Raw genomic sequence first — 24,440 nt, forward strand, 5'->3', positions numbered from 1 at the left:
AAAGTACAACAGTTGCCAATGTACAGGAGAAAAATAATGACTTGGGGATGTAGAAATTGATGAATAACATTTGATGAATAAACATTTGATGAAATACTATTGACATTAAAGAACTTTCTATTTTTATTAAAATAAATAACTCTGTAATGTTTCATTATACTAACAGAAAGTAGACTAAAACCATGTTTATAATGTGACCTAGATATCGATGCTACTTTTGTTGGCTTGGTGCCCTTCCCTTCCAGATTCTGCTCACAGTTGAATACATTCCCTTCATGGACTTTCCTCTATATTTTTGAGGTAAGGGAGAATGAATGTTATGTAGTTATTTCCTCCAGTTGAAATTAGAGGGAAAAGTGAGGTTCAGGGCTGAGGAATCCAAATCAAACTACACAATTTAGAAAGCCCAGACAGTCACAAGGTCCCTCCTCAACTCTTGACCTACAGTGGAGGGGGCTGCAAGTCATGCTGGGAGCCCCAGAGTTGCAGCTTTTGTGAGTCATCACCCTGACTGAGATGGCCCTTCTGGTGATGCAGCTGCCACTGACTGAGCAACCCAAGCTCTTATAAATAACTCAGTTCACTCACTGGCTCATGCTGGACTTGGATGGAATCATTTCTCTGGTCGCCCATCACTACCTTTTCTGGGGTAAATGTCTCCCTGGGAAAAGCCATAGAGCAATGATGTTGAAAAAAGGTCTTGTTATATAGCCCAGGGTAGCCTTGAACTTGAAATTTTCCTGCCACAGCCTCCCCAGTGTTGGAATTACAGTTGCCCTCCAACACACATGCCTACACATTAGAAAGCTTTTGTGAGGTCACAGAGCAGCCAGTAGCATCAGGATACAATGACTGCAGAAATACCATGGATGGTTTCATCAGCTGGGTGAGGGTGAGGAGGCAGGGATTCTGCCCCATACTGCATGGTAGAGGAGGTGGTTATAGAAATCCTCTGTGCTCCACTTGTGTTGTTGATCAGAATGCCTTCAAGTTGCCGGGCGTGGTGGCGCGCGCCTTTAATCCCAGCACTCGGGAGGCAGAGGCAGGCAGATTTCTGAGTTCAAGGCCAGCCTGGTCTACAGCGTGAGTTCCAGGACAGCCAGGGCTATACAGAGAAGCCCTGTCTCGAAAAAACTAAAAAAAAAACTAAAAAAAAAAAAATAGAATGCCTTCAAGTTTCTGCTCAAATTTTCTGCTATCAAGTGTAAAGTGTGTCTGTGCATATACTATTTTGGCTAAAAATGTAAAGGAATAATTGGATAAAATTGTTTAGAATTTCATCCCACAGATTAAATTTCAGTGGCTTATTCCCTTGGAGGAAACAGTGCACATACTATGTTGTGCATATTTAAATTGACAATTTCAACTGTGAAATCTCAGTTTAAAGCTTGGTTTTACCTTCTAACTGTACATGGTCTGGGGTAATTCTCCAAGACTGACTTTGCTGTTAATAAGATTAGAATTTGTTAGGTATTTTCCTAACACAGCGGATGTGGGGATTAAATACTACAGTAAGTGTTCCACCATGCACTCAAAAGTGCTGGCTGGTAACTATACCATTGTCACTGTTTCCTGGAGTTTGAATATGTCAAACAAAAAGACTAAGAATTTACAATTTGGGAGCAGTTGACCCTAGCACTCAAGAGGCTAGGGTCAGGGTGAGCCTGGTGGTCTACCAGGTGAAACCTTTTCTAAAAATCCTAAAACAGAGAGAGAGAGAGAAAGAGAGAGAGAGAGAGAGAGAGAGAGAGAGAGAGAGAGAGAGAGAGAGAGAGAGAGAGAGAACACAAACCATTATAATCCTTTGTCAGGGATTTATTGTATTTTTCCAAATAAGCAATTTTAATCTAGTAATATTGAAAATTAATACAAAAATAAAAGATTTGTGATCCTATGATGTAAGTGAAAGTTGATATGCTAAATATAATACATTTGTATAATTATAGATTATTTGATAGATTTGTAATATAGATTTGCACTAAGATAGATTATTAAATTCTTATTCAAATTAGTTTCCTCTTAGTTAATCTCTAGTTCCAAGGATGTCTTGTTGGTGAACAGAGGCATGAAATAATCTGATGAAATCTGGAATAAATGTATCAGCACATGATAAATAGGAGTTTAAAGAATAGCAACGTGTTGGGATTTTAAACATTCACAGGCAACACTTGGAATTTGTCAGTACAATTTCCATGAAGTCCACTTTTGTTCATTTCATTTCACTGTGATATCACTGTCTCTGTTGAACATTATAGAAACTTTTCAGTTTCTTTGTACTGATGTTCTAAATTTTCATGATGACCTATTGTATTGGACTTCTGTTGCTGGGACAAGATACTGACACAAAAAATGTACAGAGAGGAATGGTTTTTGGTTGGGCTCAGTCCATAAATGTTGGCTCCACTGCTTCTGTGTCCACAGTCAAGGCCAATCATAGTGTTGGAAGCATGTGTTAGAAGGGTCTTAAAGGCCAGGCCACCTTGGGCCCCAACTTGGCGGACAGTCCAACAGTCCCCAGAGAACTCTCCACCCCACAGGTGCCCTAGCATACCCAGGATCTTAGGATCACTGGTGAGTGGAACACAACATCTGTTCCAACAGAACAAGAGGTTCCTGGGGAGAGCTGGAGTGCAGACACAGGAACCCTGCCTGATCAGTGACTCAGATTCCTTCCGATCAGCACTGGTCTACCTTGGTTTCAAACTCAGCAGACAGCCCCACTGTCCCCAGAGGAGGTACTACTTCCAGGTACTCTAACACTGCCAGGATCCCAGGATCCCAGGAGCTTGGTCACATCAGGATCTCAAGGCCTCAGTGTAAGCTTGACTGCCAAGGACTCTGAAACACCAGAATCTCAGCATCACAGGATCCCAGAATCACAGGATCACAAAGAAAGCTGGACTCTGAGAAGTTCTGACTCAACTGAGATTACAGGAAGGACAAACTCCAATCAGATACATCGAGGGCAGGGAGCACTTGAGATAATCAGATGATGGGAGGCAAGTATAAGAACAGAAGATAAAAACCAAGGTTACTTGGCATCATCAGAATCCAAATCTCCCACCATAGCAAGTCCTGGATAAACCATCACAACAGAAAAGGAAGATATGGATCTAATGTCAGTTATCATGATGATGATAGAGGACTATAAAAAGTACATAAGTAACTCCCTTAAAGAAACACAGGAGAACACATCCAAACAGGTGAAAGAATTAAACAAAATCATATAGGATCTAAGAATGGAAGTAGGAACAATAAAGAAATCACAAAGGGAGACAACTCTGGAAATAAAACTTAGGAAAGAAGTCGGGAGTCATTGATGCAAGCATCACTAACAGAATACAAGACATAGTAGAGAGAATCTCAGGTGTAGAAGATAACATAGAAAACATTGATACAACAATAAAAGAAAATGGGAAATGCAAAAAGATCCTAACCCAAAACATCCAGGAAATCTAGGACAAAATGAGAAGACCAAACCTAAGGATAATAGGTATAGAGGAGAAGGAAGATTTCCAACCTAAAGTGCCAGTAAATATCTTCAAAAAATTATAGAAGAAAACTTCCCCAACCTAAAGAAAGAGATGCCCATAAACATACAAGAAGCCTACAGGACTCCAAATAGTTTGGACCAGAAAAGAAATTCCTCCTGTCACATAATAATCAAAACACCAAATGCACAAAAGAACGAATATTAAAAGCAGTGAGGGGAAAACTGGACATAGTACTACCAGAAGATCCAGCAATACCTTTCCTGGGCATATATCCAGAAGATGTTCCAACTGGTAATAAGGACACATGCTCCACTACATTCATAACAGCCTTATTTATAATAGCCAGAAGCTGGATAGAACCCATATGTCCCTCAACAGAGGAATGGATACAGAAAATGTGGTACATTTACACAATGGAGTACTACTCAGCTATTAAAAACAATGAATTTATGAAATTCTTAGGCAAATGGATGTATCTGGAGGATATCACACTGAGTGAGGTAACCCAATCACAAAAGAAGTCACTTGATATGTACTCACTGATAAGTGGATATTAGCCCAGAAACCTAGAATACAATTTGCAAGACCCAAAAAAATCAAGAACAAGGAAGACCAACGTGTGGATACTTCATTCCTCCCTAGAATAGGGAACAAAATACCCATGGAAGGAGTTATAGAGACAAAGTTTGGAGTTAAGATGAAAGGATGGACCATCCAGAGACTGTCTCACCCGGGGGTCTATCCCATAATCAGCCACCAAACGCAGACACTATTGCATTTGTCAGCAAGATTTTGTTGAAAGGACCCTGATATAGCTGTCTCTTGTGAGGCTATGCCAGTGCCTGGCAAATACAGAAATGGATGCCCATGGTCATTTATAGGATGGAACACAGGGCCCCCAAAGGAGGAGCTTGAGAAAGTACCCGAGGAGCTGAAGGGGTCTGCAACCCTATAGGTGGAACAACAATATGAACCAATCAGTACCCCCAGAGCTCGTGTCTCTAGCTGCATATGTAGGAGAAGATGGCCTAGTCGGTCATCATTGGAAAGAGAGGCTCCTTGGTCTTGCAAACTTTATATGCCCCAGTACAGGAGAACGCCAGGGCCAAGAAGTGGGAATGAGTAGGTAGGGAAGCAGGGCAGGGGGAGGTATAGGGGACTTTTGGGATAGCATTTGAAATGTAAATGAAGAAAATATCTAATAAAAATTTTTTAAGGGCTGGTGAGATGGCTCAGTGGGTAAGAGCACCCGACTGCTCTTCCAAAGGTCCAGAGTTCAAATCCCAACAACCACATGGTGGCTAACAACCATCCGTAACGAGATCTGGTGCCCTCTTCTGGAGTGTCTGAAGACAGCTACAGTGTACTTACATATAATAAATAAATCTTAAAAAAAATTTTTTTTTAAAAAGCAGTGAGGGAAAAAGGTCAAGTAATATATAAAGGCAGACCTATCAGAATTACACCTGACTTAGCTCCAGAGACTATGAAAGCCAGAAGATCCTGGGGAGATGTAATACAGAACCTAAGAGAGCACAAATGCCAGCCCGGATACTATACCCAGCAAAACTCTCAATTACCATAGATGAAGAAACCAAGGTGTTCCATGAGAAAAATACCCAAATTTACATAATATCTTTCCACAAATCCTGCCCTTCAAAGGATTATAAAAGGAAAACTCCAAACACAAGGAGGGAATCTAGAAAAAGCAAAGTATCTTTCAACAAACCTAAAAGAAGATAGCATCAACAAAATTCCAACTCTAACAGCAAAAATAATAGGAACCAGCAATGACTTCTCCTTAATATCTCTTAATATTAATGCACTCAATTCCCCAATAAAAAGACTTAGACTAACAGACTGGATACATAAACAGGACCCAACATTTTGTTGCACACAGGAAACCCACCTTAGTGACAAAGACAGACACTACCTCAGAATAAAAGGCTGGAAAGCAATTTTCCAAGCAAATAGTTCCAAGGAATAAGCTGGAGTACCCATTCTAATATCGAATAAAATCGACTTTCAACTTAAAGTTACCAAAAAAGATGAGGAGGGACTTTTTATCCTCATCAAAGGTAAAATTTACCAAGATGAACTGTGAATGCTGAACATCTATGCTCCAAATTCAAGGGCATCCACACTCATTAAACTTTAGCAAAGCTCAAAACACACTTTGCACCTCACACAATAATAATGGGAGACTTCAACACCCTATTCTCATCAATGGACAGGTCCTGGAAACAGAAACTAAACAGAGACACGGTGAAACTAACAGAAGTTATGAAACAAATAGATTTAATTGATATCTAAAGAATATTTTATCCTAAAACAAAAGGATATACCTTTTTCTCAGCACCTAATGGTACCTCCTCCAAAATTGACCATATAATTGGTCACAAAACAGGTCTCAACAGATACAAAAATATTGAAATAATCCCATGAATCTTATCAGATCACTATGGACTAAGGCTGATCTTCAATAACAACATAAATAATAGAAAACCAACATACACATGAAAGCTGAACAACATTCTATTCAATGATAACTCAGTCAAGAGAGAAATAAAGAAATTAAAAACTTTTTTTTTAGAGGTTAACGAAACTGAAGCCACAACATACCCAAACTTATAAGACACAATGAAAGCAGTCCTAAGAGGAAAACTCAAAGCTCTGAGTGCCCTCAAAAAGAATCTGGAGAGCGCACACATGAACAGCCTGACAGCACACTTAAACGCTCTAGAACAAAAGGAAGCAAATTCACCCAAGAGGAGTAGATGGCAGGAAATAATCAAATTCAGGGGCAAAATCAACCAAATACAAACAAAAAGAACTATACAAAGAATCAACCATACCAGGAGCTGGTTTTTTGAAAAAAAAATCAACAAGATAGATAAACCCTTAGCCAGACTCACTAGAGGGCACAGGGACAGTATACTAATTAACAAAATCAGAAATGAAAAGGGATACATAACAACAGAATCTGAGGAAATCCAAAACATCATCAAATTCTACTACAAAAGGCTATACTCAACAAAACTGGAAAACCTGGATGAAATGGACAAGTTTCTAGACAGATACCAGGTACCAAAGCTAAATCAAGATCAGGTTAATGATCTAAACAGTTCTATATCCCCTAAAGAAATAGAAGCAGTCATTAATGGTCTCCTAACCAAAAAAAAAAAAAAAAAAAAAAAGCCCAGGACCTGATAGGTTTAGTGCAGAGTTCTATAGGACCTTCAAAGATGACCTAATTCCAATTCTCCTCAAACTATTCCACAAAATAGAAACAAAAGGTACTGTACCCAATCCATTCTATGAAGCCACAATTACTCTGATACCTAAACCACACCAAGACCCAACAAAGAAAGAGAACTTCAGACCAATTTCCCTTATGAAAATTGATGCAAAAATACTCAATAAAATTTTTGCAAGCCAAATCCAAGAACACATCAAAATTATCATCCATCATGATCAAGTAGACTTCATCCCAGCGATGCAGGGATGGTTTAATATACAGAAATCCATCAACGTAATCCACTATATAAACAAACTCAAAGACAAAACCCACATGATCATCTTGTTAGATGCTGAGAAAGCATTTGACAAAATCCAACACCCATTCATGATAAAAGTCTTGGAAAGATCAGGAATTCAAGGCCCATTCGTAAACATAATAAAAGCAATCTACAGCAAACCAGTAGCCAACATCAAACTAAAAGGAGAGAACCTAGAAGCAATCCCACTAAAATCAGGGACTAGACAAGGCTGCCCCCCTCTCTCTACCTATTCAACATTGTACTTGAAGTCCTAGCCAGAGCAATTAGACAACAGAAGGAGATCAAAGGGATAAAAATTGGAAAGGAAGAAGTCAAAATATCACTATTTGCAGATGATATGATAGTATATATAAGTGAGCCTATGGGGAATGTTTTCATTTGAACCACCACTATCAGCAAGAAGGTGATAGTCTCGCTAAGATAGGATGTTTTGGTATTACTAAGAAACAAACCCAGGCACTATTGTGGATGCCAACAAGTGTTTGCTGACAGGAGCCTGATGTAGCTGTCTCTTGACAGGCTCTGCCAGTGCCTGACAAATACAAAAGTGGATGTTCACAGCCATCCAGTGGATGGAGCACAGGGTCCCCAATGAAGGAGCTAGAGAATGTACCCAAGGAGATGAAGGGATTTGCATCCCCCTAGGAGGAACAACAATATGAACTAACCAGTAACCCCAGAGCTCACTGGGACTAAACCACCAGTCAAAGAAAACACAAGGAGGGACTCATGACTCTAGCTGCATATGTAGCTGATGATGGCCTAGTCGGTCATCAATGGGAGGAGAGGCCCTTGGTCCTATGAAGGGTTGATGTCCCAGTATAGGGGAATGCCTAGGCCAGGAAGCAGGAGTGGGTGGGTTGGGGAGCAGAGGGAGAGGGGAGAGGATAGGGGATTTTTGGAGTGAAAACTGGGAAAGGGGATAACATTTGAAATGTAAATAAAGAAAATATCTAATTAAAAAGAAAGTGTCTTTATTCATGGTGGATAGGAGGAAGAAAGGGCTAAGGAAGGGGTTAGTCTTTTTTCTAACACAGCACCTGAGAATATACCCTGAGTAACCTTCTTCCTCCAGATAGGTCCCTCCTCCTAATGTTTTCAGAATTTTCCAGAATACCCACCTCTCCATATAGTGTCAGTGTCTGTGGTGTCCTTATGCTGACCCTTTCTCTCTGACTGGCCACTATCCTCTCCTCTCCCTCTCCTCTTCCTCTCCTTTCCCTCCCCCTGTCTCCCTCCCCTCTCCCTCCCCTCTCTCCCTCCCCTCCCCTCCCCTCTCCTTTCCTTTCTACTAACTCTTTTATAATTTTGTTGTATATTTGGGAAATTGTTTCTTAAACTTTATTTTTCAGGGGGCTGGTGAGATGGCTCAGTGGTTAAGAGCACCGACTGCTCTTCCAAAGGTCCCGAGTTCAAATCCCAGCAACCACATGGTGGCTCACAACCATCTGTAACAAAATCTGATGCCCTCTTCTGGAGTGTCTGAAGACAGTTACAGTGTACTTACATATAATAAATAAATGAATCTTTAAAAAAAAAAGAGGCTCATTTTTAAAAAAAATTATTTTTCAGCTCTGTTTCTTTGTTTCCTGAATGTTTTTACAAACAGAATCTTGTTCAAGTTTCACAGGGATGATGACGTTCCTATCACACTACGGATGCGGATAATTTAATACTCTCTTCCCTCTGTTATACTCTACTTGTTTATTTCCACCCACTTTGGTCTCTGCCACATTCAAGTATCCACCAAATGTCAAGTACTTGGTTGCATGATTGAAATTCTGAGCTTATATCTCGCTTGTCATCTTTCTGTTTTGCTACAGAGTAACCTGGGGTTCTGGAGTTCACCAGAATTGTATTTTCCAAGCAGATGTTAGCTTGAAGGCAGTTGAAACTCAACTCTCACTTTCTGATTCATGAATCCTGGTTGGAAAATCGTCTTCCTGGAAGGGATGTTCTTCCCCTCCTACACCTGTGTGGTGTCTTAGTCTCCACCCACAATTCGGTTATAACTGCTAGTGGCTGCTGTCTTTTCTCTAGTCAGTTGTGGTTGGAGTAGGGTTGTAAATCAACTGTATTTAGCTGGATATGGGCTCTTTCTTTTGCTATGATCTTGCCAAAGCCTCTCACTTTCATTCTTTCCAAAGGTACCAAGCACTGTCAGCTTCTATTGGCTCAGATGTATCCCTACTGTGTGCTAGTTCTGCTGCATCCCCACTGGAGAGTGAATTTGGACTCCTTATGTGTGCCAGACAGTGGCCACTGGGCAGCCAGATCTGGAAGTTTCTCTTTTCCTCTGCCTCTGTTTCCTTTGCAGCCCTCCTATTCACCCTTCCTGTGTTGGTTAATGGTTTTGTTTTGTTTCAGTTTTATTTGTTAGGTTCCTTAGATTAGTAGTTTTGGGGTTTGTTAGCAGGCTCAGAAAGACTACAAGTGCTCCAGCATCTATCACTTTCTGAGTCTGTTCATCTGTTCCAGTGACAATATTCCCTATGGCTCTTAATGTGGGAGTCACAATGGGCAATTCAGTAGCTCCTAGAAGCTTCACAAGTTGGGGAACAACTCCTTTCTTCACAACCATCTCAGTGTGCTCATTTGGACCATCAGTCAAGTAGGAAATATCCCAGCAGGAATCTGCTAATACTTCTGGATCATTGTGGTGCAGAGTCAAACTAAAGTAGGAAGAATCTGCTCAACAGCATCTAAGGGGGGGGGGGTGCAGGATTCTTGTTAGGTAAGTAACCACATGCCAAGGATGACATATCAGGAACTGCAAGAAATGCCAACAGTGGGTCAATTGAAAGCTGAACCATCACCTGCAATGTTTCCAAGAGCCCATTCAGCTTTCTTGCTGATATGAGCATGGGGAGATACCAAGAGAGAAATAAATGCTGGGATAGCACCTCCATCCACCACAGCTTTGGTCTGTTCAGATGTTCCTGAAGCAATGTTGGTGAGTGCCCCAGCAGACTCAAACTGAATGGGATTACAATCAGTTTTGCCCAAGAAGGGCACAAATTTTGGGATCAAACCAGCCCAGATGATGTTGTCTGTAGGAGGCTGTTTCTCTCTAGAAAGCAATTTCTGAGCAGCTTGAGTAGCTTGGAGCTGGCTTTTCCAAATTGTTATTGTTTATGCCTTTAGCAATGTCCTCAACAGACCAATTTACAGTACCCTGGTTGTTTTGGTTTTCCTGTAGTGGAGAAGTAGCATCATCAGGAAATGAGCTGACGTTTCTTTTTCTCAGCATCTGCTCATCTTTTTTAGCTTTCCTGAGTTCCACATTAACTTCTATCCCGTAGCGACACATTTCTGTACTGTCCTTCCCCTTGTTCTTGAATCTGTTAAGTCAGACAGCTGGTAAGTTAGCATTCTCGTTTGTGGACATGGTTGCAGGAACAAGGAAGAAAGCTGTACAGCCTGCTCAGACTTCCACGAAAGTCAGTGTGGTGCACTCAAGCTGCGGGTTGGTGGCTGTGGAAACCTTTAATCTGGTTTCTACAACTAAGGATCATGTCCTGCTGATGCCACAACAGGTATAGTGCCTGAGTTGCAGCTGGGTGAGAGATTGAGAGTCTACTTGGTTTTGTGACCTTTTTAAGATCAACATTGTCAGAGAATATTTAAATATGTATAAGATGGAATGTATGCATGGGCACACACATGCATGGGTGTGTGGGTATGTAAACAACATCGTATAAACTAGACTTAGTGCTAATCCACCAAAGTTTAAGTTTCCAGTCCTACACTGAATTTCAAGATATTTAGTTGACTATGTGACATCTCTGCTAAGATATAAAAAGTAGCGCCTCAGATCTCATACAAATAAAACTGAATCCTGATCCTTCCATCCAAACTCTGATAGTCACAGCTTCCTTATCCCCATTAAAGTCAATTTACTCCCTCATTTGTTTGGAGTGGGTACTAGGGAGTGTCTTTGACTCCTTTCTGTCTTATAGCCTTTACTTAAGCCATAAATAAAACCATTGGGTCTACTTTGAAAACATATCCTGAGTCTGACCTTTTTTCCATGAGCACAAAAGTGTGGTCTGGGCTCTGATACCCTAGTGCCTGAACCTGTTGATTAGGCCAAGTCTTAGCATGCAAAGAAGATCTGGAGTGGATTTTGGAGGTATAGCTTGGAGAAAACTAAAACACTTCAGACCCTGGGAGGAGCTTTCCTCCTTTCCAAGCACAGAAAGTGGAGTAATAAAAGATTCTAAACGGAAAGCATAGCTTAGGAATGGCGACAGGCTTACTGGATAGTTAACCACATTCCAGTGGCCCATGCCCCACAGCAGATGGCCAACACAAAACAGATCTAATTTTTGTAGACTTTTGTCTCATATTGCTTTGATTGGGAATTTTTGTCTTACTGGTCTTTTGCTTGTGTCTTATGGTTTACAATTTTGTGGTTTTATAGGTGTGTGATATGTGTTTCTTCTTTCTTTTTAAGATTTTGGTTTTTTTGTTTGTTTGCCTGTTTATTTTCTAAAGAAAGAAAGAAAAGGCATAAAGTTGTTGAGTGGGTAGGGAGATAGGGAGGATCTGGGAGGGGTTGAGGGAGAGGAAGCCATGATCAGACTATATTGTCTGGCCAAAAAGAAAAATAAACAAGAAATGGCAATAAGATTTTCCAGGAATCATACATCAGTACTCACTCTGGAAGTTGTGGCTGTTTATTTGTTTGTTTGTTGAGGCAAGGTCTTGTTATGTAGCCCAAGTTGGCTTTGCACTTGTGATCCTCCTGCCTTAGCCTTCTGAGTGCCAAGATTACAGCTGATGTGCCACTATGCCTGGCATTGAGGTTGCTGAAACCTATATTGCTTTCATTTCTCCAGCTGAAATTTTAGACTTTGGAAAATATTCTGGTGAGTTTTATATCAACTTTACACAAGCTAGAGTCAGAGAGGAAGGAGCCTCAACTGAGAAAATGTCTCCATAAGTTCAAACTGTAGACAAGCCGGTGGGACACTTTCTTAGTTATTGATGTGGGAGGCTCCAGACCATTGTGGGTGGTGCTACCTCTGGGCAAGTGGTTCTAGCTTCTATAAAAAAGCAAGCCGAACAAGCCATGGTGAGTGAGCTAACACATCTCTGTATTAGCTCCTGTCCCCAGGTTCCAGCCCTGTTTTGAGTTCCTGTCCTGAGATCCTTCAGTGACGGACTGCTATATGAAAATGTAAGATATAGTGTTTCACAGTAACAATAGTAACCCTAACCAAGACAACGCACAATAGCCTTGTAGCGATGTTTATGTTCTCATGGTGGGAATTAGGGCACGTAGAACATGGAATTCTAAATATTACATAGAAAACCCTAAAAACTCAAACTACTCAATAATCTCAGGAAAGCTGCAGGACATAAAACCAACATAAAATGGGAAACGCTAACAACCAACTCTTATAAGTGAAATCAGCAAACAATCCACTTGTAGAGCGACAAAAACCAAACTGAACCTAACCAAAACATAACAAAAAACTGCAACATAATAATAAATGTAACTGTGGAGGAAAAGGCTTTTTAAGTCAAAACTATAAAGCACTAGTGAAAAAGAGTGGAGATGACCCAAACAACTGAGCTGCTATCCCTGTAAATGAATGAAAGAGTTAATATTGCTAATGTCCACAGTTATCCTAGCAATCATGACAGATCCAGTGTACTCCCTACCAGATAGATGCCCAGGGACATTTTTCCCACATAACTACACACAGAAGACAATTCTAAATTTCATGTGGAACCACAGAAGTTCTCAAATTGCTAAAGCAATCTTGAACAAAAATGAACAAAACTAGAGGTATCAGACTACCTGACCTGAAACAGATACAAAGCCTCCACAGTTAAAATGCTTAAAATGAACGTAAATTCTGAACCCAGGAAACCAATAGGAGAAACAACAGGAAAACAGACACTAGACAAGGTATTGTTCTTTGTTTTGTTTTGTTGTTTTGTTTTAAAAATAAACCTAAAATGGCATAAAAACATAGGCTAATGGAGCAGAATAGAAGGTCCTAGAATAAATTTAGTCAGCTGTGACCAGTTTAATTTTGACTAAGGTTCTAGGAACATAGGACAGTAGAAGGCTTTTATTTCAATATACGGTACAGTGACAGCTATAGATCTACATGAAGAATGACAATAAAACCTTATCTGAGCTGGGCGGTGGTGGTGCATGCCTTTAATCCCAGCACTTAGGAGGCAGAGGCAGGTGGATTTCTGGGATCAAGGTCAGTCTGGCCTACAGAGTGTGTTCCAGGACAGCCAGGGCTACACAGAGAAACCCTGTCTTGAAAAACCAAAAAACAAAACAAAACAAAAAAACCCCAAAAACCAAAACAGACAAACAAACAAACAAACACAACAACAACAAAAAACCCACCAAAAACCTTATCTGAAGGTGGGAATGGTAGGAGAGGCTGTGGGAGGAAGGAACTGAATGGCGGGAGCTACAATCAGGATGTAAAGTGAATAGATAAATTAATGGGGAAAAAACCCTTATTGGGTACCATTTACAACAATTTGCACACAATTTGAAATGCATTAAAGCCAACAACTTTCTATTAAACTTTCTAAACAACTGGAAGAAGACACAGGCAAACTGACCTTGATCTGGGCACTGGTTTTTATTCCATTCTGGTTTGTTTTGTTTGTTGTTTTGTTTATTAAGCAAACCCAGGAGCTCAGGCAAAGCAAAGCATGAGTGGGCAGATGGGATATCATTAACATCAGAAGCTTGTGCATGCACAGCCAAGGAAGCAGTCCATGGAGCAGAAAGACAGCTTCTGAGTGGGAGATGGTGCCATGCCAACATGATCAACGCATCTAATAAAGGTTAACAATGAGCATGCATAGGAGATCCAAATCAGTAAACAATCAATGTAAAAAAATTAAAAAAAAAAACCAGGCAAAATAGGGATAAACATTTTCAAAAGGATACAAAGCCCAAGAGGGAAATGAAAAAGTAGTCAAGGTCACCAGTCATCAGAGAAATGCAAATAGCACCCAACAGATGCAATATCTCACCATGGTCAGAATACCTACTGTCAAAAGATAACAGACTGTTCTGAAAAAAAAGGTAGCAGCTCCTATTGAAAGGAATAGGAAGGCGCCCTCCAAATTGGAAATAGAACTAGCTTCTTTTCAAATGTTTTCACTTTCAGCTCCATATCCAAAGGTAACAGAGTCAGAAGAAGACATTGGCACTCTCAGACTCACTAAATGTTTTTGACAAAGGTAAATACACAGAGGCAATTTAATTGTCTGTCACAGGATGAATGGGCAAAGGCAGGAGGCATACACAATGGAATAAAACTCAGCCTTTAAGACAATAAATCTTGCTATTTATGTCAACATGGATGGACTTAAAAAACATCATATTATGTGAAAAAAGCAGGAACAGACAGGCAAGCATGTGATTCCACTAACACATGAAATATAAAACAGGTCAGCACACAGCAGCAGACAGAATTGTAGTTATCAGAGATTGACTCCTGCCAGTGTGGTATGGGATGTAGAAAAGTATGTTGGGTAAAATGTATAAAGTTCTAGTTAGAAGGAAGGAAAAACAAGTTCAAAAACCCCAGTGGCAATAGTTAATAACTATTCAAAATATCTTAGTAGACTTAACTATATGTGTAGTTAAGTAGATTATAGTTAAGTGGACAGCTATAAAAATAATATGGATGAGAGAATGAGTTTGACAATGTCTGTTTTACTGCTATGAAGAGACACCATGATCAAAGAAGAAAGCATTTAATTGTAGGCTTGCTTGCAGTTTCCAAGGGTTAGACCATAATCTTTAGGATGAGGAGCAATGGCAGCAGGCAGGCAGGCATGACACTGGAGAAGTAGCTGGGGGCTTACATCCTGATCTACAGACAGGAGGCAGAGAGAGCGCTAACTGGGCCTGGAGTGGCCTTTTGAAACTTCAAAGCCCACCCCAGTGACACACCTCCTTTAAGAAGACCACACCTCTTAATCCTTCCCAAACAGTTCTACCAACTAAGGAGCAAGCATTCAAATAGATGAGCCTATGGGAGCCATTCACACTTAAGAAATGACAGCCAATTAGTTGTTTTCAATCTTTCTACACTGTGTGTGTGTGTGGGGGTGTATGTATGTGTGTATGTATGTATATGTGTGTATGTATGTGTATGTGTGTATATGTATGTATGTGTATTATATACATATATGTCAAAAGATTATATTGTCCCTCATAAACATAGATAAAATTATCTTTGTTAAATAGTTTTTAAAGTTCTAATAAATTGGCTGGAAAGAAGTGAGACCTGTGAAAGTCAAGTACCATCCAAGAGGCAGCAAGGAAACCCAAATGCTATGGAATTGAGTCATCAAGGAAGCACAACAGTTTAAGGGAAAAGTGAGATCAACACTATAGCATCCTTGCAGAGGTTAAGTAACTTGCAAAAAAAAAAAAAATCCCTGGGATTTGGACATTTGAAAATGGTAGATAACTTCGACAGAGCTGTCTCTGAAGTTTTGAAGTTAAAGCCAGCTTGTGGTTAGCTGAGTGTTTTTAGTTAGCGTCACTGTTTTGATATGATGTATTCCATAGTGGATGTGGTGGATAGCCCATAAGGGAAACAATGAAGATGCAGAGGCAGGGCTGTGCTCTGTGCGGAGACTGTGTGCAGAGTCACACTCTGTGCAGGGCTGTGCTGTGTGTGCAGGGCTGTGCTCTGTGTGGAGCCTGTGTGCAGGGTTGTGCTGTGTGTGTGTAGGGCTGTGCTCTGTGTGGAGCCTGTGTGCAGGGCTGTGCTGTGTGTGTAGGGCTGTGCTGTGTATGCAGGGCTGTGCTCTGTGTGGAACCTGTGTGCAGGGCTGTGCTGTGTGTGTAGGGCTGTGTTCTGTGTGCAGGGCTGTGCTCTGTGTGCAGGGCTGTACTCTTTGTGGAGCCTGAGTGCTGGGCTGTGCTCTGTGCAAAGCCTATATGCACCAGACCCCTAGTTAATCCCAGGCACCTAAACCAATTAAGCATACAAGACTGAATATGCAGCAGTCAGGATTGGCCAATGTCATAGTTTCCAGTTTCAGGAGGGAAAACTGGGGATCAGGGCAGAGAATGGAATTTGGAAGAAGTACTCAAAATGTAGAGGCAGACAGTGTCATTGAGTCAGCCCTCCTTGGGCTGGCAGCTAAGGGACAACAAGGTGAGGTGCTTTCTTTCTTGTTCTTTTCTTTTCTTTTCTTTTCTTTTCTTTTCTTTCTTTCTTTCTTTTTTTTTTTTTTTTTTTGGTTTTTCGAGACAGGGTTTCCCTATGTAGCCCTGGCTGTCCTGGAACTCACTTTGTAGACTAGGCTAACCTCGAACTCAGAAATCCGCCTGCCTCTGCCTCTCGAGTGCTGGGATTAAAGGCGTGCGCCACCACACCCGGCTGGTGCTTTCTTAAAAAGAATCAAAGTCAAGCTCATGGGAATTTCTCAACTCAGGCAAAGACTTACAACTGGGAATTTAACATAACAAGATATCGTCTTAGTTTATTACAAAACAATCACCTCATTTAAGGATTTTTTTTTTGTACCAAAGGATTCTTTGTGTTTATAACACTGTTGTGAAAATTCATAACAATACAATAAAAAACTATAAATTTAAATCCTAACAAACTAGGAAAATCTAAAGATGTGCACATGTATAAAGTAGATAATAAGTCTGATTTTTAATGTGACATTTGCTTTGCTTACCTCTAAAATGTGTGACATGTTATTAAAAAAACTTAAAACCGGCTAGAGTCCCTCCCCATGAAAGTAAAAGTGAAAAAATCTCTTTGGAAGAAGAAACCGAAGAACTGAAAAGGAGGAAAAATGCTTTAGTTAAACAACTTTCCAACAAATAATTTGGATTTAATTTTGGTTTTCAGAAGCAGATTAATATGAAAAAATAAAAGATGAAGCTGGAGAGAAGATGCAATTATTCTTCGTTGAAGTCACAGAAATGACCACCTGTTCCTTCTAAGTAGCATGAGGCTCACAAGGCAAAGATAAATGCCTGATTTCTTAGGCTATAACTATAGGTGAAAAGTCTTTCAGTCTAATAATTGGTTCCTTTCCTGTCGCCTTCAGTTTTCTCTTCTCTTTCCACCCATCTCTCCTTGTTTCCCGTTTCCTTCTCCCCATCCCTTTCTTCTACTTCCTCCTCCTGCTTCCCCTCCTTTCTCCTCCTTCATTCTCCTCACCCTCATCCTCCTTTCCCTTTCTGCCAATTAGTTACATTTATGTTGCTGTGATAAAATGCCCCAACCAAAAGCAACTTACAGAAATAAGTTTGGTGTTGTTGATACTTCCAGAAGAAGAGTACAAGATAGCAGAGAAGGAATGGCAACAGGAACAAGAAGCTGGGAGATTATAGCTCAAGCCTACACAGGATGCAGAAAGATTTGACTGGAACTGGGGCAAGCCTATAAACTCTCAAGGCCCAACCTTGGTGGCCCTCTGTCCGTTCCTTTTGGTGTTCTATGCAACACTTGAAGAATCTTCACCTTTATTCAAGGAGGAAGCTCATATCTAGCTTTTTGGAATCTCTTTTTCTCTATATACAAGCTCTTTCTCCTGTTTGTGTAGTTCTCAGCTAGATGTGCTCATGTGCCCATGACTAAGTCTCTGCCCACAGGGCTGTTCAATCTCCACATGCACCTTAAAACAATTGCCCCAAACCACCACCTGGACCATCATACCAACCTCAGGCCCTTGTTTTGAGGGCCTCTGCTAGCCATTTGGAAGACTGCATTCCTACTGAACTGTAAATTCAGGAGGGGCCAGGTTAGAAGGTTAGACCAGCACCTCTGCCAGTACAGAGGCTACAAGGACCGTGGAAGACACTGCTGGCATGTCTGGCACACAAGTGGCTATCCCTATCTCAGTGTTGATCTCCCTGATGATGGCTTCATTTGCAATGGTTCCAGTCAGCAAGGTCTCTCTCTCTCCTCTCTCTCTCTCTCTCTCTCTCTCTCTCTCTCTCTCTCTCTGTGTGTGTGTGTGTGTGTGTGTGTGTGTGTGTGTGTGTGCACCTACTTTGCATGTTATATGAAACCTGGGGATCTAGGACCTCCCTAGAGCTAACTCTTCTAGTCCTTCATGTTTGCATCCAGCCAACCTTAACATCATGCTAAGCGCAGGTAGATACCCAGCATCTAGCAAATTGTGAGGAGAAGAGGGTTGAAAAATTGCACCTTTGAACCTTTCTCTTATTGTAACTTACAATTATTTTTCAATATACTTGAATCATTTTTCTCTGAGACACAGTACATCTCATCTGTCATTCTTTTGCCTGGGCTCAATGACACCTGATCTCTCTGGTTTGATATTTCTCACAACTATTGGAATACACAGGCAAAATATCATTTGTGTGTGTATGTTCTCTTTTAAATACATATACACTATTCAATGTGAATAATTCGAGGGCTGATCCTGCAGGTTACTTCCCAGAGTAGGCCCCCATGCCAATACACACTACTGCTCATCCTCCATTGCATAGGCTAGCTCCTGATTCAACCTTGCTACTGTGAGCAGCAGCACATGAAGGGGTGGGAGAGACACCAGGTGGCTATGATATCCTGACTCTTTCAGTGGTGTTGATACAGAGCTTCACCAAGATCTCTTAGAACTCATGTAGTCTTGGTGTGCTCATTTGGAGTTATAGCAGAAATGGAGGCCATAAAGTATCATCATTACGTATTACCAGAGTGTCTGTGACTGACAAGGAACCAGTTTTCTTCCTCGGCTTTATTGCTTACTACAGTAGGTCCAAGGACTTAGTGCAGTTTGGGCAGGACCTGTTTGCAATGCAGAACTTATTCTTCAACCCTCAAGCCCTGGGGCAGGGTGGAGGTTAAAACTCTTACACATACAAACCCAACATCTCATTTTCAGTACACCTGTTTACTCTGACAGAAGCAGGGGCCAAGAAAGTGGTCCTAGTGGTCATTAAAGAAATAAGGGTAGAACTTGCTTTATAAATCATTTCCCCACAGTCAAAGGCTGTGAGGAGAAAACATCACACAGCACAACTCTCCAACTTGGCAGCATCAGGTGGAATCTGTGAGGAATGTTTCACCTTAACCCAACAAATTGGCCTTGCCATGCTTTTTAAAGTTTTTCATATACCACAAAATACATACTAAAGGGCAGTTTAGTTTACGCAGAATCCCAGCTACATGACGTATTTGAAGGTGACTTTGAGGCACATTCTCAAGAGCGGAGCAACACTTTCTAAATTTACAGTCTATGTGCTTGCTGCCAGCTGTAACTGCCAACAGGCTTCTGAAATTGTGGCCAGTTTGTGGTGTCCCTAAAAATCACCAGCAATTTAAAACATTAGCACCTGGCAATCATCAGCCGTCACAATGTGGGCCCATATTTATCGCCTTACTTTTCCAGAGGATAAACTGACAGAAATTTAACTTCTCCAGCAGCATGTAAAATACAGCCTGGAGAATAAAGTGCACTGTAGCTCAGCCTCTCCACCTATTGTTGAAAAGTTCAAATAAACAGTTTGAAGTCTGTGGCTTATGTGGCTACACAGAAGAAAACTATTGTCAGTATCTATCCCACTTCAGATTCTATTTATTGCGTGTTCACATTTGCAGAGAACTTAGATATTAGGATATTACATTATGTGGTAGTCACTCAAAAAGAGAAACATTTCAATGCTCCAGTCAACACATGTCTGTGGCATTCTGCTCATGGCAAGTGCTGTTTTTGTTCCTGGGGCTGTAGGAGTGTCCAGAAGGATTTCCTAGTTTACAGGGCTTATGAATAACATCACTACATTAGAGAAGATAAACAAGTCTTAATAAGCCATGGAGGGGGGAAGGAAAGGGGATAAACACAGGCACTACTGAGCCTTAGAAGTAGACCAGAAACTTGAAACCCTGGAGGAACCATGTGTGAGCAGCAAGTCCAAGGATTTAGTGTAGTTTTAGTGCAGGAACTCTTTGCTATGCAGACCTGATTCTTCCAGGAAAGGAGCACCTTCCAGGTCCAGTAAGGGCAGTGATGTAAGCCCAGGTGGAGGCCGTTACAGAGACTAGTAGTGAGTACAAATGCACAGATGCCAGCTAAGAGTGTGGACAATGTGTAGCCCTGTTCCACTTCCCATCATCGATATACCTGAGCATGGAGCAAATGATTGCCAGGACGTACGTAGTTCACACGTATTAATTTTCTTCAGGATGAACCATTAATATTTTAGCATAAAAACCCAAAATGCTACACTATAACAATTTGAAAACTCCCTTTCCTTTATACAGGGTTAGCATCATCAACCATAACTCCTGACATTCAAAAATGTTCCCAAACCTGAACATGATGTCATAGGTGGAAAATTCCACAATCTGGCTTCATGTAACCATTCAAAAGTGGTAGGTGCAATTAAAAAATCAAAGAAAATTACCTTCAGGTAATGTGTGTAATACAACATAAGTAACTCTCATGTGTACACTTGAGTCTCACCCCTGGGGGTCATATAATTTGCAATAGTCCAAAATATCAAGAAATTCTAAACACTTTAGTGTAAGCATTTAAGTGAGGGGACACTCTAAAATTGTGTCTGTGGATAAGTGGCCCAGGGATTACAGCATCATTTGGCTATGTGTTAGCTGATTTCAGAGTTCAAAGCTACTATAGTGACTGTTATTCCTCAGTCTTCAGGACTAGAATCAGGGCTCATGAATACAACATGTTCCATTCACAAGAAGAAACAAGTCGTAGCCACTATTTCTCATGCTCTATTCCTAGGACTCTATCCCCATGGTCAGATCCAAGCCTTTTAGAACAGTCTAATTGGTCTTTTTATGGCAGGAGATGATTGATTAGGCTTTCAAAAAGTGTGAATGGTCAGTAAACCATATTAATATTACTTATTTAAATATACTATTAAATAAACATCAGTTTTCAATTTAAAAATAAACTATTGATTAATAGTCAATTTGTAATCTAGTTGAATAATTATCAGCATAAAAATTTGAAAATATATTGAAACATAGATACCTGATTTAGCCATCATGCAATCTAAAGAGAAGGTCTGAGTTGGAGGTAGATCCCGAAACCCCAGATTTTAGGAAGCTAAGGTGGGCAGATCACAAGTTCCAGGCTATCCTGGACTACACAGTGGGAAAGTGTAGTTGAATAAATAAGTTAATAGGAACCTTATGCTTTCTCTGCATAGGACAACTGGACTGATGCTACTTGCTGTGATTTGGATGTGATATGTTCTCTACATACATGTTCTAGAAGCTCATTGACAGTAAGAAGTGGTAAGCCCTTATGTGTATCTTAGATCTCAAGCACTCTCTCTTCCCAGCCTGTGTATCAAGGGGACATTTCCCAATTTAAAACTATTGGTAGCTGATAGAAACTTTGATAAGTACACATCCAGAAGTTGGGAAGGCATTGGGTCTTTGTGGCTGTCATCAAAGGCAATAAATAGGGAGACCCCAGTCTTTCTTCGGTGAATGTGATACTCTCATAAGAATTACACAGTTCAAGGGCTGGAGAGATGGCTCAACTGTTAAGAGTGCTGACTGCTCTTCTAGAGGTCCTGAGTTCAATTCCCAAACGTCACATGGTGGGTGGTTCACAAACCATTTGTAATGGGATGTAATGCTGTCTTCTGGTGGGTCTGAAGGGAAAGACAGTGTACTCACATACTAAATAAATAAATCTTTTTTTTTTAAGTGCACAGTTCTATGGACCCTGCTTAGTTCTTGTAAGAGAATTGATATAGAAGTTCATGACTTTCCACACTCTAGCCCCCAGGGCCATTGTGTGATTTCCCTTTGCGGGTACCATGATGTCTTCTTTCCAATGGTGGCCAGCAAAATCAATGAACCTGGTCTTGGACTTTACTTTCAAAACCTGAGGCAAATAAAGCTTTTTTTTTTTTTCATCACAAATTATTCAGCTATAGCAATTAAAAATGGACTGATATTTAATTTAGGTTCTTTGAGAACATTAAGATCCGAAACTGCCCCTTGAGCAGATTTTTGAGTTATATAAGTGGAACTGAGGGAAGTAAGTGCTGAAGAGGTGTGTTCATGCAGAGGCATAACTTGACACAGCACCTGGACGACTGCTCACATTCCCACCTCTGTTGCCCTCTGACCACTGGTCTTCCCTCCTGTGCTGCTCTCAGATACTGTGGCCACTGCACCGCCTTAAGTAAACACTACTGCCTCCTTTGGCTAAGACAATAGCATTTTACAAGCTTTTCCACTTTTCCTTTTGTGCAAAATGAAATGAGGAATGCCACTGCATTCTGGCAAAGGGCCGTTTAAGGAAAAAAAATTCCTTGGAAATCTATTTTCACAGAAATTTCATCAGGTTTTCTACAATCAGGAAAGTGTGGCTTGGTAAAAACACACCACTCGAAGTGGTTAGAGCGCATAGTTCAGCTTATTTCTTACAAATCACTCACATAACAAACACAGACTAAGCCATCAAACTAAATGTTGGTTTTCATTGTGGGGAAAGGAATACTAGGGTCCTTCCCTGGTTATTTTTCTTCTTGGAGATTCAAAATTTAAAGCTGATCTACAGAGACTAACAAAAACTTTGGAAATATTTTTGCTTGCTTTTATTCATAGATGAGCATAGTTGTAGCACATAATGTAACTCGGTGGAATCAACAAGTCCATCAAGATGAGTCTTTGTCCTCCATCACTCTTTAGAACATTCATTATATTTGTTTCCCTCAAACACAGCTATTTTCTCAGTTCTAAAAGCTGCTTATTCATGAAGCTTGGAATGCCATCACTATTGGTAGTAAATCTTATTTTCAGCATCTGTGACTAGCTTTTTATTGAAGAAAACTGTTTTGAGTCAGCTGAGGGCCAGAAGAATGAGCTGGCCTGCATTTATTCACTGAGTCTACAAGCTGCCAATTACTAAAGTGAAAGTTTTTTCCTGCTACATTTTCTAACAAGTAAGTGAACAGCTGTGTGGGTATTTGTTGCTAACAGAAAGGACACACTCTTTGGGAACTCAAAGAAGGATGCGCTATATAACCAGGTGATGAGGAGCTGTCGGTACTGTTCTGTGGTTTAGCAAAAGGGCCAGACAGGCTGGTGAGAAAGGACAAGGCCAACATTCCTGAATGCTAGAAGAGAATTGCAGTAAATACAAATAGGAAGTGGGACCGATTTCTCTGTTGCTTCTGCCAGATTACTCAACTTGTTGGCATCCTGATTGGCCAATGTAGTCTGCAGAGTGCTCTCTCCTGAAGATGTCTATAAGCTTGCTTTACTGAGCCTTCTGCAATGGTTTTGACCATCTCCAGTGGTCTCTCACAGTGGGAAGTGATGCTCTCTTTAGAATTGACTGAGATTTCATTTCCTGGAAATGGATCATTTATTATCTAAAACAACAACAAAAAAACTATCCGTCTGTGAGGTACAGCCACTGCTGACCAGAGCTAATGGACACGCAGCTCAGCAGGATGCCATCTGACACTTGTCAGTATTATCTTGTGAATGCCTGAGCTGAATAACCAAACCTACATAAGTCTGAGGCATCAGGGAGTGCAGTTTAGATGAGACCAGGCTGCCCAGCACCAACATTTTCTTCCACTTGTGATTAAAACTCTGCTGCAGCCCAGCATTCCTAGCTGTGGTGACATGGTCACATGCTGATGTTAAGGAAGAGACCAGTTCTCCAACACAAAGTCATGTTTTCATGGAATCTGATATTCTCAGGCCTAAACATTTTCCTTAGCTGGCAGTGGTTCTAGAACAACCTTACTATCTGTAAGTATCAGCTTCTGAAAACACTACTCAGGAATAGAGATGGAGCAATGGGTCCTGGACCCACCGAGCTCAGGAAAGAGAGACCTACCCAAGAAGTGGATTATGCAACTTGGATGGAGCAGGTTGTTTTTGAAAAGCTTTCAGTAGTTTCCTCTAAATGAAACGAAGAAATGATGAGGTCATTCATCTCTGCTATGGAGTTTTAAATGCAGCCGGGTGGGTAGATTTCATGCACTGTTGCGATGTTGGGAATGGAACCCAGGGCCCTGCTGGGCAAGTGTTCTACCACTGTGCTACACCTCAGGCCCAGGTCTGACAGGTGCTCATGTCTCCATTTAGTGTGTTTGATCACTACTGGCTGATACAAAGATTTCTTAGCTTCTGTGACTGCCTGATTGGACCTGTAAGGTTCAGCTGTGTTTGTAGTCACCACTGATGGATAAGAAGGAGCATCGGTTACCTGTGAGATTTGAAACCCCCATATCAGCATGTGAATATCTCACAAGTTTATGTACAAAATGAGGACTGAAATGCATAGACCTGAAGCACTGACAGAGCATCTATTCTCACAATTTATGTTGAGGATATAGCATGTCTCATAATCACCAAGAACAAGAGGAGGAGGATGA

General features: G+C 40.8%; 1 protein-coding gene and 1 pseudogene across 8 annotated transcripts in view; both read right to left on the minus strand.

Moving 5' to 3' along the window:
• Odad2 (outer dynein arm docking complex subunit 2) overlaps positions 1 to 24,440 on the minus strand; it is a 220,973-nt gene that overhangs the window by 9,186 nt on the left and 187,347 nt on the right. The gene's annotated exons all lie outside the window — the stretch shown is intronic.
• LOC110284696 (importin subunit alpha-1 pseudogene) lies at positions 9,399 to 10,442 on the minus strand (annotated as a pseudogene).

The sequence above is a fragment of the Mus caroli genome, unplaced genomic scaffold, assembly GCF_978045245.1.
Source record: "Mus caroli unplaced genomic scaffold, Mus_caroli_1 scaffold_19, whole genome shotgun sequence".
NCBI lineage: Eukaryota > Metazoa > Chordata > Mammalia > Rodentia > Muridae > Mus > Mus caroli.